The sequence below is a fragment of the Monodon monoceros genome, unplaced genomic scaffold (assembly GCF_005190385.1).
Source record: "Monodon monoceros isolate NGI ecotype Baffin Bay Population unplaced genomic scaffold, NGI_Narwhal_1 Super_Scaffold_21, whole genome shotgun sequence".
NCBI classification, from domain to species: Eukaryota; Metazoa; Chordata; class Mammalia; order Artiodactyla; family Monodontidae; genus Monodon; species Monodon monoceros.
In genome coordinates this window covers 86,797,560-86,812,527 of record NW_021703778.1, presented here as the reverse complement: position 1 = coordinate 86,812,527, position 14,968 = coordinate 86,797,560, and positions in this window count along the sequence as shown.

The following is a 14,968-nucleotide window of genomic DNA, read 5'->3' as shown; positions in this document are numbered from 1 at the left end:
ATTTGAGTGTCTCTCATACTATTATCTAGGATTATCTGACCTATGTAATAATATTATAAAAAAAGGCAAAGAAAATAAATTGATCAAAGTTCTGATATGGTGGGGAGATATTAGATCTCTAAGGAAGGATTGGAGGGGAGATGACAGCAAGGGAAAAAGTCTTAGAAATAGGGGATTAGAGGGAACCCACTCTACAGACTAACCAGCTTCTAGAAAAAAATCATAGTTAATCAGTGGTTTCCAGTCTAGGATCCTGAGCCCCTAGAGGTCAGTGGAACGGTGCTGGGACTCTTCGAGCAATTTTCTGAATCTCTAAAATTCAGACCGAAATCATGCTTTTACCTCTGAAATGGCTGTATGGGCTAGCAAGAACACGTCTCTTTGCTTTTGTGTGGGATTCTATTGCTTGAGTGTGGGAACAGTGGTTACCCAGCACTAATCAGGAGCCATGTCTACTTCTAAGGTGTATCAGTGATTAATAGAAAAAGGGGAGAAGCAATGACTCAACAAACATAGTTTGTTTGATGGTCAAAAACACTGCCAAAACATAGTATTGGGTATGGGCATTTATAAAAGAAGTTCTCAGGAATGGCTGGGAACCCTGGTGGACACGATTCTGTCTCCCATATTCTCTGAAGCCAGGTAGCCAGTCATTCCCTGTGCCTGGTTGCCCAGCTCAACAGCGTTGTCCCTGAGGGCTGTGCAGTTGGAGCTGGTCTTTAAATCAGTAAATCAAAATAAACTTATTTTCAAAAGAGTAGAAGATTTAAATCTTCCTTGTTGATGGACATTTAATCACTCTCATTCTCATTAAGTGAACTTGGACCAGTCCTCTGTAGCACTGTGGGCCTAGGACTCTTTGGATCTCTGACTTTTTTTTCCCCATCATCTTCATTTACCATCTGCTTCTTTCTCCTGCCATCTGTGGGTGGTCTGCTTCTCTCCCTCCACATACATTTCCATGGCTCCTGCCCGTCCACCTCCCGACCTTCCCCTCTAGTCCTGGTTCATCAGGATTTCCCCTTTACAGTTGTTCTGTTACTGCAGAGCTCCTACTATGTTCTAGGTTCTGTGCTGGCTCATGTGCAAAGTTCCCAGCAAAGGCTAGCTGCTAAGAAAATGTTTATCTCTTTCTACCATTCACACTGACTTCCATGCAGGAAAAAAAAAAACCCATTTCATCCTTTCTGTGTGAGGTCATGTTCTCGGGGCACAGAAAATCTCATAGGTACACTTAGTCTTCTGCTGTGGTAGGAGTTGAGTGGGGGACAGTGTGTACATACATCCTTGCAGATCTGTTCTAAGCATTCTTAAAGGTGTCTGTCCACAGGGCAGTGGGTAGCAGGGTACAAAGGACAATTGGGATTCTGCTGGCAGTCTAATTCTGTTATAGGGGTTGCAGAATCTCCCACTGGACCCCTTGGTCTGATGCACTTAGAGAAGGACTCCTACATGCTTGCGATCTAGAAGTTGGAAGGTGGAAAGGGAAAACCTTCCTCTAAATCTGTGTTCCCGTTAAATCTTTGGCATCTTCAGATGACTGCTGTGGCTGTTTAATTGTGAGCCTCCCTTGGCTGAAAGAGCAAGCCTTCTTCAGTGGTGCTGAAGGAGGAGGGTTTGGGGGTTGTTAGTGGCTACCCCTACCCACACTATGAGGCTAGGGGCAGTTTGGCTCAAGACACTCCAATCCTCCCAAATTGGAGTGAAAATTAAAGTTCTAGTCCTTTAGATTCACAGTGGCTATATTAGTTTCTTAGGGCTTCCATACAAATGACCACAAACTAGGTGGCTTAAAACAATGGGAGTTATTCTCTCATAGTTGAGGATGCCAGAAGTCAGAAATCAAGATGTTGGCCGGGTCGACTCCTTCTGGAAGCTCAGACGGAGAAACCATCCCAGGCCTCTCTCCTTGCTTCCAGTGCAGATCTGCAGTCCTTGGCATCCTTTGCCTTGTGAATGCATCACTTCAATCTCTGCCTCCATCTTCCCATCACCTGTGTCTCTGTGTGTCCTTTTTGTTTCTTATTAGGACACTCCTGTCGGATTTAGAGCTCACTTTAATCCAGTATGATCTCATCTCCATCCTTACCTTCATTACATCTCTAAAGAGCCTATTTCCAAATAAGGTCACATTCTGAGGTCCTGGGTGGACATGGATTTTGGGTGGCACTCTTCAGTCCACTCTAGCGGTCAACCTAGCATGACCCTCCTTTCCTCTGAAAGTCAGTCCCTCATCCACTTGGCGGTATCATAATGCCTTATAAAATACCTTACTGTTTGCAAGTGCTTTTTCATCTGATATCTAATTTGAGCCCCTCCCTCTGAGACAACTGGATTGGGCATTACCTTTGCTAAATCTCACCTGTAGAATGTGTGCAAGAAGTGCTTTGATTAAGGTAAGTTGCAGAGGTGGGACTAGCTCCATGTTCTCCTGATTCCCAGAAGGAATGCTCTGTAAGGAGAAAATCCAGAAAATGATATCCTTGCCCAACCTCTTCCCACTGGGATGTGTGTCGGGGGGAGGGAAGCTGTGCATTTCTTTTTATTTTCTGACCAACAATCGCAGTTATTAAGTGATGAGCTCACTGAAGCTGTGGTAAAAAAAAAAAAAACAGCTGTAGATCCTCCTATTCTCTCACACCCCAACAGTGAGGCTGGGTTCATACCCACCACACTTACTCCTATGAAGAAATGTTGCTGTTTGGAGACTCAGACTTGGCCCAGGATCCTAGCACCACTCACCACCACATACCCCAGCCCTTCCCCTCTCCTTGAGAGTCTGGGCTCTGCAAACTGCCCATTGGAATGGCAGCAGGCTTCCCATTCCTGACACATTGTCCCTCATGGAGGGATTTATTAATGGGTTCACTGAGGCTGCCGAGGCTGAATCCTCTCTTCTTATGAAAATGAGGACTTTCCCAACACATTAGACATACTTATGTAACATATAAACCATTTAAAACTAACCAACATATATAGACCATTTAAGAAAGACAGAAAGATATCACAAGCTCAGCAGTGTGCCTGAGAAATGTTTGTCTTCAAGGCGATGTTTAAGTGGAGAAAGCAGACTTGAAAATGGGAAACACTTGTACTGAAGTTACTTATAGTTTGTCCCTTGACTTCTTGGGGGCTCAGTTTCCTCATCAGTAAAATGAGAATTACAATATCTCTTTGTCTACTCCATCTGAGATAACATTTTCCAAAGATTCCTTGCATCGGTTAAATTCTATCCAAATAAAAGCGTAGTAGTTAGAAAGTCCATAACCCGTTGTGGTTCAGTCCCAGAGCAGCATCAGCGTGAAAAAACATGGTCCTCAGAACTAGGAGACTAACTCAGGTCCTTTGCTAGGATGTCACGAGCACCATGAAGAGGACATAAATTGTCGTCCCCAGTTTCCTTGCTCTTGCCACAGCGCACCCTACTTTTTCCTCATGACTCAGGCAGAAGAGCCTGACGATAAACAAGCTGGAGACCTCTTTAGAGGACCAGAGCAGTGGAAGGATAGGGACGCACAAATACGCTAAAAATTATAGTCTCTTATGTGATGGGGTAAACGTTTTTAGGTTGCAGACCAGAAAACTGTTTTTGGTCGAAAGAGTAGCGTTGGTAGACCGTCATAGCCATAGTCTCAGGCCACGTCTGCCTGGCCAAATCTCCAAGTGGGGGAGAACAGAAAACCTCTGCACAACCCCATTCCCAGGCACATTTGACATGTCCAGAGACAGTTTTGCTTGTTACAATTTAAAAGAGGGGTTGTGTGCTACTGGCATCTAGTAGGAAGAGGCTAGGGATGCTGCTAAACATCCTATAACACACAGGACAGCCCCACAGCAAAGAGTTATCTGGCCCCAAGTATCAATAGTGCTGAGGTTGAGACACTGCTGTAGACCTTCCTGGTCATCTCTTGCCATCACAAGCTCTCACCCCCTAACCCCATCTCAGCTGTGCTCTGACCTTGACCTATCCCAATTTCCAGGGAAAAATTTCTAGGGAAAGAAATAGACTATTTCTGGGAGAGTAGATGGGAGCTGGAAATTAAGAAATTCTGACTGTGGGTTGGAGAGAAAAGGGAGGTCAGAGCTGATTGATTTCCCTGCCATTAAAAATGGGAAGTAGCGTTTAAAGATTGAAGAGGGACAAAGGGCACATATGCTAAGAGGAGCACCACATGCAAATGAAATGCAGTTTGAGCCCAAAAGCAGGGAACTGAAACAGGCTGTAAACAAACGGCATCCATTTTCAGATGAAAAGAGGACAGCGGGTCCCATCAGCCCCGAGAAGCAAATCGACTGGGCAAACAGATTTCACGTTGACATTTCCCAGGAATGACAAAGGCAGTAAAATACCAAAAACAATCTGATTCCAGTGGCAGTGGTATCTCTTTAATGGTGTTTTTGCACCAATGCTGATTTTCACAAGGCAGCATTGGTGAGACGCTGCCCTTTCCAAACTTCCATGGAAATATTTTCCATCATTTTGACATTTCATTTAAAATGAAATATAGGAGATATTAAAAATTCATGCTCATGTCAGGTATTATTTGTTTGACTTTGAAATATACAGTGAACGCACTGTTAATGAACAGTGAGGGAAGTGTCAGGATTGTGTGCACGTGCATATTCATGGGCTGCTTCCTGACTACAGAAGAAAACAATTGCAGAATCAAAAAGGGCTGACCTTTTATGGTTCTAAAATCCATGAGTGTGTGGTTATGAATAATTGAAAATGGAATAATAAAAATGACCCTTTTGGGGGGTAGTTCAGGTAAAAGCAAAATGCCATGACTTTATCCTAGAAACATGAACCTCAATTATTTCTGAATTTGCATGAATTACATGAATATCTCACTTGAAGCATTACAGGGATGCAATCACATTAATTCATCCAGCTGCCAGCATGCCATCTGTGTTTCTCTGTAGTCTTTCCTCCACCCTGAGGACAGTGCAATGGCTCCCTCCCTTTGAATCCTCTATTCTCCTCCCGCTTAGAATCTAGGAGGAAATTGCTTTTTCCTAAGCTGGCAGAGACGTTCTCTGCACTGTTCTGGGTGAAGTGAAGGAAAGGGACTGTTTGTGTTAATTACCATTGGCACAAGAGAAGGGCCACTATCAGGGAATGGGAAAAAAGAGTGGGAGGAGAACCTAGTTCCTCATGTAGCAAGACCAAAGAGGGTAGCCTTCTATTTTCTCTTATTCAAAACCATAATTTATTATTACTATTATTTTTGGTGAAACAGAATAGAATAGCTTTATTGCTTTTCCAGGCAAAGGGGACCACAGTGGGCAAATGCCCTCAAAACTGTGTGACCCCATAATTTATTATTAAGGTGTAGAACTGTTGCATTCTTAAGTGTTCTCCACCGTGCAAAATCTGTGAACACATCTCAGTTTTCTCACTGATTTCCTTTATAAATTAAATAAAAGTTTCATTTATTCACAAGCCCTTTCAGCATGCCTGCCATCTGCTGGGGGCAGGGGCGAGACAGATGCCAACCTTGCAAACATTATAGTCTAGTAGGGGGATGGACAGTGCCATGGGGGAGGGTAGGTTACTGCAGATACACATGACAGAGGGAACCAGGCTGGTCTGGAAGTTCCAAGAAGCCTCCCTGGTGAGCCTTGAAGAAGGAGTGAGAGATGGCCTGGTAGAAAAAACAACAGGTGTTAAGCTTCCTGAAGGGGAGATGCTTTTCCAAGACTATCCCCCAGCCACCACAAGGGTAACAACAGCACAGAAACATCAGAAGAAATTAGCTCTCAGGGGTGAAGCATGGTGGGATTCAGGAGGCCTGGATTCTAGTGTTGGTTCTGACATTTATTAAGGAACAGAGAGGTTGTGCTATTTGTTCAAGGTCACACGGTCTGTTTTCTCATTGTAATTTCTGCATGTGGGAAATGGTGGGAGCATGAGGTTCCAGGCTGAATTTAGTGATCTGAAATTCTATTTTTGAATACACAGTAGTCTCTTACGTTTGTGCATGTATGTAAAGAATACTGTAAATCAATATTAGTGCTTTTATTTTCCTTCTTTAAGATTTTCTATGAAGTTATACATATCCCATGGGCTATGGAACTAGAATATAAGCTCTAAGAGAAAAGGAAGGGACTTCCCGGGTAGTGCAGTGGTTGAGAATCCGCCCGCCAATGCAGGGCACACGGGTTCAAGTCCTGGTCTGGGAGGATCCCACATGCGGCGGTACAGCTAGGCCTGTGCGCCACAACTACTGAGCCTGCACTCTAGAGCCTGCGAGCCTCAACTACTGAGCCTGAGTGCCACAATTACTGAGCCCACATGCCTAGAGCTGGTGTTTCACAACAAGAGAAGCCACTGCAATGAGAAGCCCACACACCGCAATGAAGAACAGCTCCGCTCACCACAACTAGAGGAAGCCTGAGCACAGCAACAAAGACCCAGTGCAGCCAAAATAAATAAAAAAGAGAAAAGGAAACTTGTCCTTCTCGTTTACCACTTCCTAGGAGAATTCCTGGCACACAGTGGGTGTCTAAGAAATAAGGCTGAATGAATAAATAAATTTTATTAAAAATTAACAAATCACCTGTTAGTTAACATCATAATGTGAAAAGCCAATGGGGCACAGTTTTAGAGGTCAGGCCCCTTGGTCAGGTGGGAGTGCCAGGAGGAAGTGTGGGGCATAGGGTCAACAAGTGTTGATCTGAGTGAAGTTTTCACTTTTTATCCAGATTTTTCAGCATTTTAAAAAATTTTTAAAAATTTTTTATGTCAGCAAATTTAACATACCTTAGTTTTAACAAAGCAAAGACTTTCCCGAGTGGACTCCAAGTAGGAGATAGTGATGAAAATGAGCAAAAACCAAGAAGGTGGATAGGACATCAGGTCCACTATCAGAAAAGATCCTATAGAGGCTAGCAGTTCAAAGAAAGTCTGATTTTCGTTCCTTCTCAACCCTCCCTGTTTCTTTTCATATCAAATTCCTACATTTAGTCAGATACTTCCTCCCACTTCATATTTCTAGCGTACATTTCCCTTCTGTTCTGCAACCCTAGTAAGACTTTAAGATATCAACTTGACTTGACATAGTAATATCTTTACATCTTGTAGTGCTTAACCGTTTCAAAGATGATGGTATTAGGATCTTACCAAAAAAACACAAATCTTCCCACCCTTCATGAAAGGGGAGGCATTTTCCATTCTCTAGGTCAGGAATATGACACATGGTGAGAGGTCTTCCTTAGGGTCACAGAGGGGATCACTCCCAACACCCCCAAAGTTGGATACATCAAGAAAGGTGTAATGAAGAGACTCTTTACAGAGGTTTGCACATGGTGTAGGGAAAAATCTTAAGAAGTAGTGCGGAATCCTAGAGCTGTACATAGTGGGGGTGTTGTTACTTGTAAGTCTGAAGGCATGAAGTGATTAACAGAACCCAGCGATAGGGAGGGATGTGCGGAAGGGACCACCTGAAAGGAGCTAAGACACAGCCACTTGTTTGTGACACCACAGGGGGAAAGCCAAGGGAACAAACACTTCTGCTTGCATCTCCTCTATCTTGCTGATTTGTTGTTGGTACTCCCTATCCAAAAAACCCAACTGGAAGCCAGAGGCAAGGAAGTCCATACTTGTCAATCTCCTGGCACCCAGTAGGTTGAGCAAGGGTGGAGAGTGATCTAGAAACACAGGAAGAGGTCTGTCACACCCACCACTCTGAGGTGGGTTGGGACTAGAGGTCGCGTCTCCAGATTTCCCTCTCACTACCTGTCCGCATGTCATGCTTTCCTCCAAATGAGAGAATCTGAATTCACAGCACCTGGCCCCAAACCACCTGCGAGCTCTTTGATCCCTATATCTTGAGGATTTATGGTTGGAAGACAAAACTTTGGGTAGATATATTATTTCTCCACTTATCATCCCTGCACATCCTTAACATGGACTATTGAAAGTGTATCCAGTAACAGATTCTCCTGAGCATTTAATATGAGAATTTGTTCCTTTACCCCAACTGCAAGGTGATTTTTGATACAGAACAACTGATTATGTACTCTAGCTACATGCATCAGCATGTTGATTATGTGAAATCTCATAAGGAATTGTAGTCGATGCCAATCATTGTGTAAGCGAAGGTCAAACGTTACGTCTTCTATTGGTGCCATCAGCATTTTTAGGATAAATCTTTGAAGCACACAAATTAATATTGGGATACATATCGGCACTGAAGGCATCTGTAAGAAATTAAATGCTTGTGGACTATGTAAGAGAGAGTGCAAGAGAGAGGAAAAATATACCAGGGTCCCCATGCACAAAATTGTTGGTTTAAACTACAAGGACTACGATTAGTCTGCTTTTTAAAAGGGCTAAATGTAGCTCAGATATTTGAGTTAGTCAGAAATACCACTTCCCAGTTTTAAATGTTTAGTCAGTGAACAGCTGTGGAGAAAGACCTGCGTGCATGCGTGCTCTGTTTGAAAGTATAACTGGGAGTGCATTTGTCTAGGCAATATATATAGTATGGTAATTAAAAGCAATTCTTGTCGAATTAGACATATCTGGATTCAAATCCTGGCTCCACCACTTGCCAGCTATGTGATTTTTCTGAGCCTCTGTTTCCTCCTATGTATGTAAAATAGGAATAATAATAGTACTACTTGTATCAGTTAGCTTTTTCTACAGTTAACGCTGCATAAGAAATGTAGCGTAGAACCTCATAATCGCAAAACCTCAGTGGCATAGAACATTTATTGCTTATGTGCCTGGAGTCACATGGATGTTGCTGATCTTGATTGGACTTGATTGATCACTTGTCTGGGTGTTGACTGACTATTGGCTTATCTAAATGGCCTCATCTGGGATGACTTGGGTGACCGGCTGTGCTGCATGTGTCTTTCATCCTCTAGCAGGCTAGCTTGGGCATAGTCTCATGGTGGTGGCAGAGGGCAGGATCAGTAAGTAGAAACACAGAAGCACTTTTCAAGCCTGTGATTGCTAATATTCTATTGGCCAAGGCAACATGGCTAAGTTCTAAGTCAGACTGGGAGGGCACTGCACAGTTACATGCAAAGAATGTGGCTACAAGGAAAGAGGGAGAGTTGGGGCCATTAATGCAATCAGTCTACTGCAGGATAATGAAGTTTAAATGAGATAATACTCAGCAAGTACTCAGCACTTGGTGATCATTTAATAAATGGTAGTTGTTGTTATTATTACTATTCCCTATTCATATCACAACTGGCATCTATCAAGGTCTTTTGTTTTCTAAGCTGGTCTTTGTATGCTACTTTATGAGCTTATAGAAATTCTTGCTTTAAAACAGAATGGAGAGGTTTGGGTTTAAAACCTGGCTATAAAACTCACTCTTAATACAACCTTACTGTGTATTGTGGTGGAAAGGAGTGTTTGCTGGCGAGCCAGACAGACCTGGTTAAATATTTTGACCATTTTCTGTTCTTTGATCTTGTATATTTACTCCTCCTCAGTCTCCTTAGCTGCAAAATGCAGATAATTGTATTTATCCTGCTGAATATTTTTTTAAAGATTAAATAAGAAAAATATGTTTTATGTCTTTCTCAATATTTGTCACACAATTTGTATTCAATAAATGGTAACTATTATTATCTATAACCTTTGTAATCTATGTTTGTAGAAAATTTGGAAAAATAATTACCAAATTTCCGGGTTTTTAAAACATCTTTATTGGAGTATAATTGCTTTATAATGGTGTGTTAGTTTCTGCTTTATAATAAAGTGAATCAGCTATACATATACATATATCCCCAGAATATCTCCTCCTCCCTCTTGCATCACCCTCCTACCCTCCCTATCCCACCCCTCTATGTGGTCACAAGTCTATTTTATTTTTATTTTTTGTTTTTTAGCCACACCACACAGCATGTGGGATCTTAGTTCCCTGACCAGAGATCAAACCCATGCCCCCTGCAGTGGAAGTATGGAGTCTTAACCCCTGGACCACCAGGGAAGTCCCAATCTCTATTTTATTTATTTCCTTTTTGATCTTTATTATTTCTTCCCTTCTGCTGACTTTGGATTTTGTTTGTTTGCTCTCCTTATTCAAATACTTTTAGGTGGTGGGTCATGTTGTTTGAGATTTTCTTGTTTCTTAAGGAAGGTCTGTATTACTACAAACTTCCCTCTTAGAACTGCTTTTTCTGAATCCCACGGATTTTGTTAGATTATATTTTCATTTTCATTTGTCTTAGGGTATTTTCTGATTTATTCTTTGATTTCATCATTGACCCACTGGTTTTTTAGTAGCATGTTGTTTAGTCTTCACGTGTTTGTTCTTTTCCCATTTTTCTTTCTGTGGTTGATTTCTAGATTCATATTGTTGCGATCAGAAAACATGCCTGAAATACTTTCTAAATTATTAGATTTGTTGTGGCTTGTTTTGTAACCTAGTATGTGGTCTATCCTGGAGAATATTTCATGCACTCTTGCAAAGATTGTGTACTTTTTTTTTTTTTTTTGGATGTAGTGTCCTGTAGATATAAATTAAGTCCAACTGGTCTATTGTGTCATTTAGGACCTCTGTCACCTTTACTGATTTTCTTTCTGGATGATCTTTCCATTGATGTCAGTGGGGTGTTAAAGTCTTCTACTGTTATTGTATTCCTGTCAATTTCTCCCTTTACTGTTTATTATTTCATTGTATAAATATATACTTCATTTTACTGTTGTTGGATAATTTTGGGTTATTACCATTTGGATTCTTAAGAATAATGTTGCTATTATCATAAGTGTATGTACTTTCTTGGTTTGTATGTGTACACATTTCTGTTGGGTATATACCTAAGAGTGGACTAGCTGGATCATAGGTATGTGTGTGTTCATCTTCAGTAGATAGTGCCAAACTCTTCCAAGATGGGTGTTCTAATTGACACTCCCACCTGCAGTACATAAAAGTTCCTGTTTACATTCTCTTTAACACTTGGCATTTAAAAAAATTAGCTATTCTGGAAGGCACTTTGGTATTTCATTGTGGTTTTACTTTGTATTTCTCCAATAACAATGACGTTGAAATTGAACACCACTTCATGTGTTTACTTGAGCCATCTAGATATTCTCTCTTCAGATGTATGTGTTCAAATCTCTTGCCCCTTTTTCTTCTGGTTATCTGACTTAAAATTGATTCGTGGGAGTTCCTTTTGTATACTGGATAAAACCCTTTGTTGAAACATGTATTGCAAATATATTTTCTCACACTGTAGTTTTTTTTAAATACTCTTTTATAGTGTCTCTTCATGAACATAAGTTCTTAATTCAAAGATAGTCAAATATATCATTCCCATCTTCCCTCCCTTTTACTATTTGATTTGTTTGTGTGTGTGTGTGTGTTTGTGTGCATGTTGTGTTTAAGAAAATTTTTTCTGACTTGGATAACAACAATCTCCTATTGTTCTCTTTAAAATGTTTTTTCTGTTGCTGTTTGTTTCACATTTGGGTTTACAAGGTACCTAGATTTGAGTTTTGCATAGAATGAGGTAGGAATCAAATTCTGTTGTTTTCCATATGGACATTCCATTGTCCCAGCACCTGTTAGTGACAATATTGTCCTTTTCCCATTGCTCTTCAATGCTACATTTGTTTTAAATCAATGTCCATATATGTGTGTATCTGTTTCTGGGCTTTCTATTCTATTCCATTGATCTATTGTCTATAAACTTCAGTCTAGAGGGTATTAAATCTTTAAAAAGGGTTTTGCTACATAATGAAGGAGGCTTTTTATTTGGATCTTTTAAAAAAAGTAATAGATAGTCCTTGGAACTACTTTCCTCACAGCAAGTCAGACTGATTCTGAGAAGTTTCCTAGTTGTTCCAGCTGTAAGTGAAATTACAACAAAGTCAGTGACTAGCAATTCATATTCACTTTTTTTGTTGTTGTTGTTAATAGCCCTTCCTCCATTCTTTGTGCTTTCAAATATCTCTCTTGTCTCTGGCAATCTACCATCTACCTATCCTATTTTTACATTCCTCTCATTACTCCCTCTCAACTGGATGTCAGAAAATTTTGCAGAGATAAAAACATGATTACAACACAACCCTTTCCAGGGACATTTGTGTTTTACAGGGTTCTGCTTAGAACAAAATGCCTCCAAAACCAAAAAGGGTGGATCTCTCATGGTAGAATGTTAGAATTATAAGAGGGCCACAGATGGTTGATTTTGTCATCTGTAATATGGCAAAATAGGACTGGGTGACCTCTAGTTCTGCAATCCAGAGAGGTGACAAGATTTGCTCAAAGTCACCTAATTAATGTGTGCAAAACAGGAACAATGATCGGTATCAGAAGATATATTTATAAGGATTTTTTGAGGGATGTCTTCTTAGTGATCTTAAAATTTTACCAGATGAGTAGTAATTTATTCAGCTACCTCCAAAGATGAGCTCTTTTCTGAATTAATTATTATGGAATTGCAAGATTAGACTGCAATCCTTCATTTAAAACTGCTTTAAGCAAAAGTGAAAAGACAGAAAGGCCTTAAGGTGAACCTTCCTTTAGTAAAATATTACTTGTCCCCATCTGGTTCTTTTAAAGAAATGTTGTCTTACATGCTTTCTCCCTTGTCAGTTGTGGCCCTGAGGCAATGCTTCAGCTGCTTGGGTCAGTTTCTATTAAGACATATTTCCTGTGAAGACCATGTCCCCTTCCTTTATTTTGGGCACCCTTCCTTAGAGGTGTCAGCTAACTGTAGGAAGTGAAAGACCCCATTACCACTTTCCTCCCTTAGATTCCATGCAGTTAGATCAGATTAGATAAAATTCAGTTCACTTTGATCCAATTCTCTTCAAATGTTTTGTGAGTACCTAGTATGTGCTGAGCACTGAGGTAGGCAAGAGGAATACAGAGATGAATCAGATAAGGCAAGATTCCTACCCTAGCGGTGTTGATATTCTAATGGGGAGGCTGGACATAAAGCAAGTAATGACAGTTATGAGGGAAGGTTTGGGTGACACCAAAGCTTTCCGGGTATGTTCTACATCCAGGAGAAAAGGCAAAGGCCAGTCCAGGGCTGTTACTTCATTTTGGCTCAAGTTACCATAAAACTCAGACAATACTGGCTCTTTTTCTCTGCCTAACCCACAAAATTTAGTTACATTTAACAAACATTCATTGACTAACTAACTGATAGGAGGCACTGTGGTGTATGCTAGGGGAACAGGGCTCAGAAGAGAGGAGAAAAGGGACCTGAAGATGAGTAAGATATGATTCCTGATCTCAAAGGGCATGGGATCTGGGGGTGGGGACAGTAATAGGATATAATCGTAAAAACAATGTAAAATGTGCTCTAAGAAAGACAAATGGGACGAGTGAATGATTTTGAACTCAGGGGAAGGGGATACAATTGGGGGAGTCATTGTGAGAGGCTCAGTGAAGGGAGAGATATTTATGGTGATCTTTATGGGATCAGCAGGGTTAACCAGAAATATGGGGAAAGGCTTCTGGGTAGAAGGTCTGGCAGGAGAAAAGATACAGAAGCAGGAAGCTGTAGTTACAGGGGAGTGGTGGGAAAGTAGAGGCTGGAAAGGTACTTGGGTGGACCATGATATGGAAGACTTTATGTGAAAAAAAAAAAAAGAGCACACATCTAATTTGGTTGGCAATTGTTATTGAGGGAGAAGGTACATGATCAGAGCTCTGTGCCTTTGACGTATTTTTCTGCCACTAGCAGGACAGAGGGTTGACTGACAGGGGAGGGGATGAGGTAATCAATTGGAGGTGATTGAAATAGGCTTTACACAAGGGCCTATGAATGCAAGAAGAGTCTCAGGGGAGGGACATTGTGGACAAAGGGGCTATAAGATTGAGCTACAGAAAACCTTTTCTTCTCATATTCTAAGATGAGTTGAAGATTTTGCACCTTGGTAATGTGGACAAAGGTGGTGTGTATAGTAGGCAGTTACCGTTTGTGTTTTTGGACTCACCACTGTGTGGGAATTTATGTGGAGCAGGTTTCTACCTTCTAAGGAGGAGGCTGGAAGGGGCCAGGCCTCTCATTAGCTCCAGGTACCTAGGTGTAGGCACACAACCCAGGTTTAGCCAATTTATCTGGTGGGACATTGAATGTGTGGGGGAGGAGTGATGTGGAGACCCAGGGGCATAGCCCCATAAAAATAAAAGCACATGGAAATAAAAACACAGCAATTTGATGCCCCTGCATCCACCTGTCTTGTTGTACTGAGGGTCCTCCCCATCTTGGCTATCACCACCTCGACTACACAGACCTAGGATATGGACTTGTCTACCCTCACCTGGTTTTCCTGGGCCAAGGACTTTTTCAGCTTATACCTTTCATATGGGTCCTACTGTGGGAGCTAAACAATCTTGCCCCATGGTCACCAGCAGCCCAGAGTGTCACTGGTCTCCCCCATCTTTAGGTGAATTCAGAGGCCAGGGACGATGACTCACTGTTGCAGCATATATTCCTAGCCACAAACACAATTTTAGGGGGAAATGGAAGTACTAAATGTGAACTTTTAGCTGTCTAAAGCTAAATAAATAAGTGAACAACCTTGAAACAATATATCTTAAGGGCATAGCGAGAATGTATTGTTTTGCTAGTCATCCATTTCCTACATAAATAAGTGTCCTGGCAGGAGCACTAGGCCATGTGCGTTTTACTTCCATTACTGCCAGCAGCAGCCTGGGAGGGAGATGGGGAAGGACTTGTGGAAAGAGCTCACCGGGGATTCAGGGATCAGTGTTCTAGTCCTGTCATTGTCACCACGTGGAGGTATGGTCATTGTGGTGAGCTTCTTGTCTATTTCCTCATTTATAATAAGGTCATTTTGGCAGGCGTTAAAAGCCACACGAGCTGCTTTTCCCTCCCAAATGTTTCCAGCTGTCCTTAGATGCAATCTCAATGCATTTGTACAGTGCTGCCTGCTGAGCCTGTGTCACACTCCCAGAAATATCCATTAAGGTTGAGAATCTAACACCTTCTCTCCGTCCTTCCTATCCCTGACTGTCTCAAA